Source organism: Pteropus vampyrus, unplaced genomic scaffold, assembly GCF_000151845.1.
Source record: "Pteropus vampyrus isolate Shadow unplaced genomic scaffold, Pvam_2.0 Scaffold40, whole genome shotgun sequence".
NCBI lineage: Eukaryota > Metazoa > Chordata > Mammalia > Chiroptera > Pteropodidae > Pteropus > Pteropus vampyrus.
This window is the reverse complement of record NW_011888821.1, coordinates 4712233-4721094: the sequence shown is the minus strand read 5'-3', so window position 1 is coordinate 4721094 and position 8862 is coordinate 4712233.

The window sequence follows — 8862 nt, the reverse complement described above, 5'->3', positions numbered from 1 at the left end:
CGAATGAAGAGAGATTAGGCCTCCAACAGGTCACAGGATCTGGCCAAAATGTAATAGTATTTTGTTTCCTTTGTATGTATTTTCAAAACTATCTTCTTTTTATGGTAAGGGATATTTGTTTTCCATTTTCTTTAGTAACAAATTTCCCTTTGAAAATAAATTTGGTGAAAAAAGGGTATCAGTTTAAAGAAAAAGCATGAAGTAAATAATGATACAGACGGTAAGTGCTGGTGGAAAAAAATGAAGCCGGAAGCTTGAGGCTATGGCGGTGAAAGAGTCCCGCTTTGGGCTCGGACGGGCCTGGGTTTGAATTTCGGCTCTGCCACTTGGTAGCTCTGTGATCCAGTTATTTCACTTGATCGGGGAGATAATCCCAACCCCACAGAGCAGTTGCGTGAACTAAAAGAGATATGCAAGCAAAATACCAAGCATAGCATCTGACTCATAAAAGCAGGCCACTCGATGGATGCTACTGAAGTGACTCTTGCCCTTCCTACCTTCAGACCACATCCTGGGTGTGTCGGCGGACTCAGAAGTCCACCCATGAACGGGACCATCCGGCCCATGTAAGCCATACCGACAAGGGTACTTTCGGAGAAGTCCCACACTGTGCAGGCCTGGATTCTCTCTGCCTGCACCTTCTTGACCTGGCTTCATCTCTTCCGCCCTCGTCTACTCGCTTCTCAGTGTGGCCATCCAGTCAACGGACTCACCCAGCTCTTTTTTCCATTTTTTAAAGTACAGTTGACATATGATATTATATTAGTTTCGGGTGTACAACATAGTGGTTAGACATTTATATAACTTACGAAGTGATCACTCTGATTAGTCTAGTACCCATCTGACACTGTACAAAGTTATCGCAATATTATTGACTGTATTCCCTATGCTGTATACTACGTTCCCCGTGACTTATTTATTTTATAACTAGAAATGTGTACCTCTCATTCCCCTTCACCCTTTTTACCCATCCCCCCGTCCCTTCCCCTCTAGCAACCATCAGGATGTTCTCTGTATCCGTGAGTGTTTCTGTTTTGGTTTTTGTTGCTATTGTTCATCATTTTGTTTTTTCGGATTGAACTCTCCGAGCTCTCGACCCTTCCCCGTGAGTGCTGACAGCCTGATCCTTTCATTCATTGAGTTCTTTGTTGTGACAAATACTTATTTAACTGCCTGCTAGGCACTGCAATGGAGGAGTTGGTGGGGAACATGAAAGCCAAGGCCGCTGCTCTAAGAGCCGTTGCACAGAGATGAGCGATAACAAATAAGACGCATAGATGTGGGACACGTCGAGATAGTTTGTGCCCGATCACCTCCTGAAAAAGACACTATGAGAACAGAAGCAAGAAGGCAGACCATGGCCTTGCTCCAACTCAGCGGGGAACGTGCACTTTGAGTGACTGAAATTTTTGCCATGCTGTGCACGTCTGCAAATGACCGCCAAAGCTCTGTGAGTATGCATTTGGGGATTACGAATAAATTCGAGCAAATAGGTGAATTGGTAAATACCGAATCTGCCAACACTGATGGTCAACTGTAAATCAGTGTGATGTTAGAGTGCGGGGGTGGGGGGCTCAAATTTCAACCAGGAATCTCTCAGGAGAGGAGGCGATGTCTCAGTTGGGACTTGAATGATGAGACGTAGCCAGCCACGTGAGGTTCAGGGAGCACAGCGTGCCAGGCAGAAAGAGCAGCGAGACTACAGGACTTGAGGAGGAAACCAGCTTGGTGAGTTGGGGAATCAGAAAGGAGGTCAAAGCAGCTGAAGTGTAGAGCAGGTGTCCCCAACCCCCAGGCCACGGATGGTACTGGTCCACGGCCTGTTAGGAACCAGGCCGCACAGTAGGAGGTGAGCGGCGGGTGAGAGAGCAAAGCTTGTAGCATCACCGCCTCAGCTCCACCTCAGATCATCAGGCTTTAGACTCTCATCGAGGAGCACCAGTCCCTAGTGCCCAAAAGGTTGGGGACCGCTGGGGTAGAACATAGCCAGCAATGTGGGGAAAAGCAGGAGATGAAGTGGGAGAAGGGGAGTTGGGCGTGGGCTGGTCCACGTAGATGCTGGTTTGATGGGCCCTCCCAACGAGCCCCAACTAGTTCCCCCTAGCAGCCCAGGCCCTGCCCTCTCTCTAATTTGGGCAGACTAACAAGTAGAAGTTCTTTCTAATGTGTAACCTAAATCAATCTTACAACAATTCAAATCTATTTTTTGTTGTCTTGACTTGAGTAACAATATAACGGAGTTACCATCACAATCATGTCTCAACGTATTATAATTGCCACTTTCTGAGCACAAGCAATATGCCAAGAGCTTTAAGAGAAAAGGCTCAGAGAGGTTAAATAATTTGTCAAACGTCCCACAGCTAGATGCTGTGTGAGGATTCAGACCCGGGTCTTTTAACTCCAGTTGGACTCTTTCTGTTATGTTCTACTTTCTTCCCCTGGCTCTTCTCAAACTTATAGACTCTCAACACTTCTCGTTATGGATGGTCACAATAACTTGATTCATCTATATAAAAACAATTGGGTAGTTTATCCTGTTCCCCATACCCTGCCCCGTATAGGGTGACTCAAGAGTCAGTCTCTACGGCTTACTATTAATTTGCATGGTTTGTAATTAGCAAAAAGGGGATTGAGTGTATGATTGAAGGCACATTATTACTACCTAAATCTTGACTATAACATTTCTTAAGTGAATGACTAAGCAGGAAGGATGACATTCTGCTAGGCAGGCTGAATGTGCAAATGTCCTGGCATTTGTCATGCAGTTTCCATGCCCTAGCATTTGTCACGCTGTGTCCTTGCCGTGAGCGTCTGTCATACAGAATCCACGTCCGTCCGGGTGTTTGTTATTTTTGGCTACCCTACACCCAATCCCTCTTTCTAACAATACATTGGCTTCTGGTTGGGGAAAGGCCTTGCGGGTAACCTTTCTCATGCTGGGAAGCAGTCCTGCAGGGGTGCCTTTCACAGTCCGCTTCGGCTGGGGGAGGAATGTGACAAGAGCTTGGCCAATGGGCAGCTCTCTTCCTGGATTCTACGTCTTGAGAAGAGGTGAAAGGGACGCTGGTGCGCTGACCAGACTGTTTGCAATATTGTGATTTATAAGAAACATGTATTTAGTCCTATGGATGATCAAAATATATTTCTCAGATGTGTTCGGTCTTTATCCACAATTTCTGGCACAGAGCTCATGAACCCCTTGGAATCTCCTGAGTGTTGAGAGTGATCGAGGTGTCTTTTGTTATGAGAATGAGGTGACTTTAAGGATAGGGGCTGGTCGCCAGGAGAAAGAACCAGGTAATTGGGAGATTGGAACTTTCAGTCCCACCCCCACCTCCAGGGTGTGGAAAGGGGCTGGAGACTGACTGAATCGATCACCATTGGTCGGTGATTTAATCAATTGTGACTATGTAATGAAGCCTCTATAAAACCTGAAAGGACGAGGTTCAGAGAGCTTCTCGGTTGATGAACACATAGAGATTCGGGGAGAGTGGCATGCTTAGAGAGAACATGGAAGCTCCACACCCCTCCCCACATACCTTGCCCTAGGCTTCTCTTCCATCTAGCTGTTTCTGAGTTATATCCTCTTATAATAAACCAGTAATCTAGTAATAAAATAGCAAATTAATTGAACCCAAGGAGGGAGTTGTGGAAACGTCTGATGTATAGCCAGTCAGTCAGAAGTACAGGTGACAACTTGGACTTGTGATTGGCATTTTGAGTTGGAGGGGTTGTTGGAACCTACAACCTATGGCCAGATGGACAGAAACACGAAGAACCTGGGCCTGGCTCTGTGTCTGAAGTGTGTGTGTGTGTGTGTGTGTTGGGGAGGAGGAGGACAGTCTTAAAGGACTGAACCCTTAGCTGGTAAAATCTGATGCTATCTGTGGATAGACAGTGTCAGTATTGATTTGGTGATGTGCACCCCTCCTCATGGTGGAATTGGGGTCCAGAAACTCAATTTACTGTGTCAGTGGCTAGTGGCCATCCTGGCATTTCCCAGGTCTCAGCCCTCTGGCATTCCCTTTCCCATACTGGGACTCCACTCAGTGAGCACCACAGAGCCTTCCAATAAATGTCCTTGTGCGTCAGTCAGGCAGAGGCGGGTATTGCAGCTCTCACACCAGATCAAAAACCCCACCTATGGGACCTTCCCTAGAAGAAAAGGTGTGGTCCTACCTCAAGAAACTGGCAAATGTACTCACATTTGTAGATTTTAGTGTGCTGGTGACACTTAAAAGAACAGTTCTTGCTTTAATCTGCTTTTTCAAGGAAGTGTTCTATGATATCATACAACTGGGATACAATGCAAAGTCCCTGCCTTCACAGAGTAGATGACGAACAAAGAAACCTGTAAAATAAGTCATATATTAGGCAGTAATAAATACAATGAGGAAGGCCTTCTCACGAAGTCACCATTTAGGTTCAGATTTGTAGGTGGGCCCTCTGAGTAGAGGAAATAGCAAGAGCAAAGACCCTGAGGTGAGTGTACTCTTCGAATGTTTAAGGTCAACCAAGGTCAAGGCCGGCTGAGCAGAGTGATCAGAGAGGTGGCAAGAAGCCAGATGATGCAGGGCCTTACAAGCCACGATGGAGACGGTGACTTTCATCTCCGAAAGATGAGAAATCGTCTCGCGTAGCATTTTCAGCAGAGGAATTACTGAGGATGATGAAAGCTGTGCAGAGAGCAGACAGTGGGATCCAAGGCAGAAGCGGGACCTCTGCTAGACAGCCACTGACTGCCACCACTGAGGCCCTGCTGGATTCGCCTTTGCCTTTTTCTCTCATTTCATTTCATGTCCCACTCCCTTCTTGACATTTTTTCTGTTCCTAGAATGAGCCACCTCACACCATTGTCTTTGGGGTCAGGAGTCTGCACACCTAGCAAGCCTGCCGGCAAATCCGATAGCATTAAAATCTGAAAACCACTGCCCGCAGGTATGTTGAGAAGGGAGTCCTTGAGGACCAGAAAGGGAAACTCTGTTCCAAGAGCTGCTTGAGTGAGGAATTACATTTCTAAGAGGATTAAATTGGTGAATGGGTGAATGAATGAATAAAGTGGTGTGTATTCTAATACCGAAGAGAGGTACAGAAGCTCTCTGTTCCCTGGGTGCTGAGGAACTTGGAACTAAATACTGTGATCGGTCCACATAGCCTTCTTTAATCAAGAAAAGTTGTATCCTTTCCCCCTTTTCCTTCCCTTTTTATATCTTGGTTTCAGATTTTTCCCTCGTTTTATGCTTTTTGGCATAAATTTCTCTACAATTCTGTTATAAAATGCTTCCAATCCTCTTTGGAAGTTAATAGGAGTTTGAATTAGAGACATTTTTAGAACACTGGGCCACCCTGATGGAACCAGTGATGTTTTTAAGCCAGAGATTTGTTTTTAATCAGCTGATCAGAAAACAGCTTATTTGTCAACATGAAGCTTTAGAAGACCTTTACAGGCGCTGGCTTGTGCAGTTTCTGATTGTGTCCCTATGCAAGACATACCAGTGATGTTAGGATTCCCTGTGAGAGGAAGTGGAGAATGAGTCCTAGCTTTGCAGTCTGACAGACCTTGGTTCAAGACACTCATGCTCTCTGAATGTCTGATTTCTCCCCTTGGCAATGGAGACAATGTGACATTAAAGACAGATAAATTTTGAAGTGACATTAAAGATGATAACCAAATGATCCAGCACTTCCACTTCTGGTTATATACCCAAAAGAACTGAAAGCAAGCACTCTAGATACCTGTATATCAGTGTTCCTAGCAGTATTATTCATAGTAGCTGAAAGGTGGAAATCGCCAAGTGTCCACCAATGGAAGAATGGATAAACAAAATGCAGTATACACCACAACGGAACAGTATTCGGCCTTACCAGAAAATAAGATCCTGGTGCATGCTACAACATGGACAAACCTCAAAAACATGCAAAGTGAAGTTAGCCAGACACAAAAGAACAAATCCCAAATGATTCCCTTATATGAGGTACCTAGAATAGGTACAAAAACCAGTTGTCTGGTTTCCCCAGGAATTGGAGAATAGGCTGGGGGAAGGGAGAGTGGGCAGTTGTTGTTTATAAAGTTTCTGTTTGGGAAGATGAAGAAGCTCTAGAGATGGGTGGTGGTGATGGTTGCAGACCAATGCAAATGTACTTAATGCCACTAATTGTACACTTAAAAATGTTTAAAATGGCAAATTTCATTAGGTATATTTTATCATAACTTTTTAAAGTAAAAGAAATAAAGATAATAATAAGAGTATTTATAAATTATAAATAAATTATAATTGCTATTATTACATATTTGTATAATCTCTACATTATTTAACAGGCTACCTATGCAGCTTAACACCACTGAACCCAGTTGGAGTTTTCCGTCTCCCACCTTCCCCAACAAGGGGTCCATACAAATGTGCTGGATCCTGGAAAGAAAGATGTCAGGCTCTTAGGTGTAAAACATCATAAGCAATATGGAGTATAAATTATACCACAGGAATAACTGAACCCTGATTTCTGCAGAATGAATCAACTTTTCATCTGAATCAACTGATTATTATCAGACTTTCCCTGTGCTCTCTCCATTATGGGTTTTTTACATTCACAAAAGGGATGTAATGAAATAATCATTAGTGATACAGCTAATTCAAATGTAAATCAATAAGCCAATCGAACCTGGGGACTGCTGCTATTTGGACAACTTTTAATGGCCATACTGTGCTAACACTGGGAGCTGGCTGAGGAAAAAGGCAGCTCTTAGGGTGGTCCTGGTAGCTTCATTCTACTTCAGGGGGACAAAGGCATTTCCAGAGGGATCAGCAATCATTATACTTCCTGGACTTTAGTCACAGAGGGCACCCAGAATCATGCTGGCTAAGACTTCTGAATACTGTACAAGCATTTCCTCTGGTTGGATGGGCTTGGAAAATGAGGCCTGCAAAGTGACGTAAAAGATTTACTCATGGAAACGTCTCTAAATCCTGGGGAAACCAGACAACTGGTTTTTGTAACAGTTCAGTGAAAAGGCAGTAATGAATACAATGGAGCTGATGAGGGAGCCAATTTCAGCCCCAAAACGGGTCAATTGACTCCTTAAGACAAAGCTCTCAGGCTCAATGGCATTGTGATCGCATTGGCATTACCAGATATTACCAATAGCATCATCACCTTCTGCTTTCAATTCAATCTTTCATTACATTTTTTTATCTTGCCCAGTTTTCTTTGTGAAGAATTGTTTAGGCATTTCGTGGCTCATTGAGATCACTTTTTCCTGCTTCTTTTCCTCTTGATGTCAGCTCTTGAGTAATTTCATTCCAAACTGCATTTCCATTAATCCAGACTTAAATTTGGTCATGGTTTCACAATAGTGAATATACTGAAACCCATTGAATTGTACACGGTAAATGAATGTATTGTATGGCATGTGAATTAAATCTCAATAAGCTGTTAAAAACAAACTACATGAAAGGAAAGTAAGTCTAACCCGAGTGGAACCACTTCCTCTTCTGCAGTATTGGTTGCCCACACAATTGGTTGCCAAAATGTTTGCTGGGTGAGGAAATTAAATAGCAAAACAGCATATTTTCTGTCCATTATAGTTATCGAGGCTAACATGCTATGCTGGTTCCAAATTTCTATGAATAATTCAGAGTTGGCTGTACTTAACAAGTACAGAAAACTGAGGACTAAGTAGTTTCACTTCTGAGTATTGAACACTATAATTGATTCTCCAACCTCCATGTTTTGCTTTGAATAGATGATTTGTCTCTAGTGGTTCTCAAGCTTGGCCTCACATAGAGGTCTCACTTGGGATGTATTTAAAATGTATCAATGCCCAGGTCCTACTCAAGACCAGTTAAATCAGAATCTAGAGATGGGTTAGATTGAAAGTTCTCCTAAGTGATTTTAGTGTGCAATCAACAGTGCAAACCACTAATTTAAGAGATCCCCTTTCCACAATGAGATACCACTTCACACCCCTGGATGGATGCTTAACGACAATATTAGGATGGCTATTTAACAACAACAACAACAACAAAATAGAAAATAACGAGTGCTGGTGAGGATGTAGAGAAATTGGAACACTTATGCCTTACTGGTGGGAATTTAAAATGGTACTCCCACCATGGAAAACAATATGGCGGTTCCTTAAAAAATTAAACTTAGAATTACCATAAGATTCAATAATTCTACTACTAGGTATATACCAAAAATAATTGAGAGCAGAGACTTGAGCAGATGTTTGTACACTCATTTTCATAACGGCATTATTCACAATAGTGAAAAGTAGAAGTAACTCAAGTGTCCAATGACAGATGAATGGATAAACAAATGTAGTATATATGGATAATGGAATATTAGTCAACCTTAAAAAGAAATTCTGACATATGCTACAATGTGGGTGAATTTGAGGCCATTATGCTAAGTAAAATACAGTGTTTGTCACTATGGGATTCCACTTACATGAGGCACCTAGAGTCATCAAAGTCATAGACTTAGAAAGTAGAATTGCGGTTGCCAGGGGCTGGGGGAGAGGGAAATGGGGAGTTATTACTTAATGGATATAGAGTTACAGGTTGAAAAGATAAAAAAAAGTTCTGGAGATGAATGGTGGTGATGGTTGTACAATAACATGAATGTACTTAATGCCACTGAACTGTACACTTAAAAAATAGTTCAAATGGTAAGTCTTATGTATATTTTACCAAACTAAAGACACAGAGAGAGAGCTCTCCTTTTTAAGAATGGGTATGTGTCCCAGTTCAAGCCAATGACATGAGAGGAGATACTACCTGGGCTTCTTAGAAGAAAACTGCAGAATGAGATGCTCTCTTTTAGTTCTCTGGACCTGGCATCTAGAACTCCGCAGCCATCTTG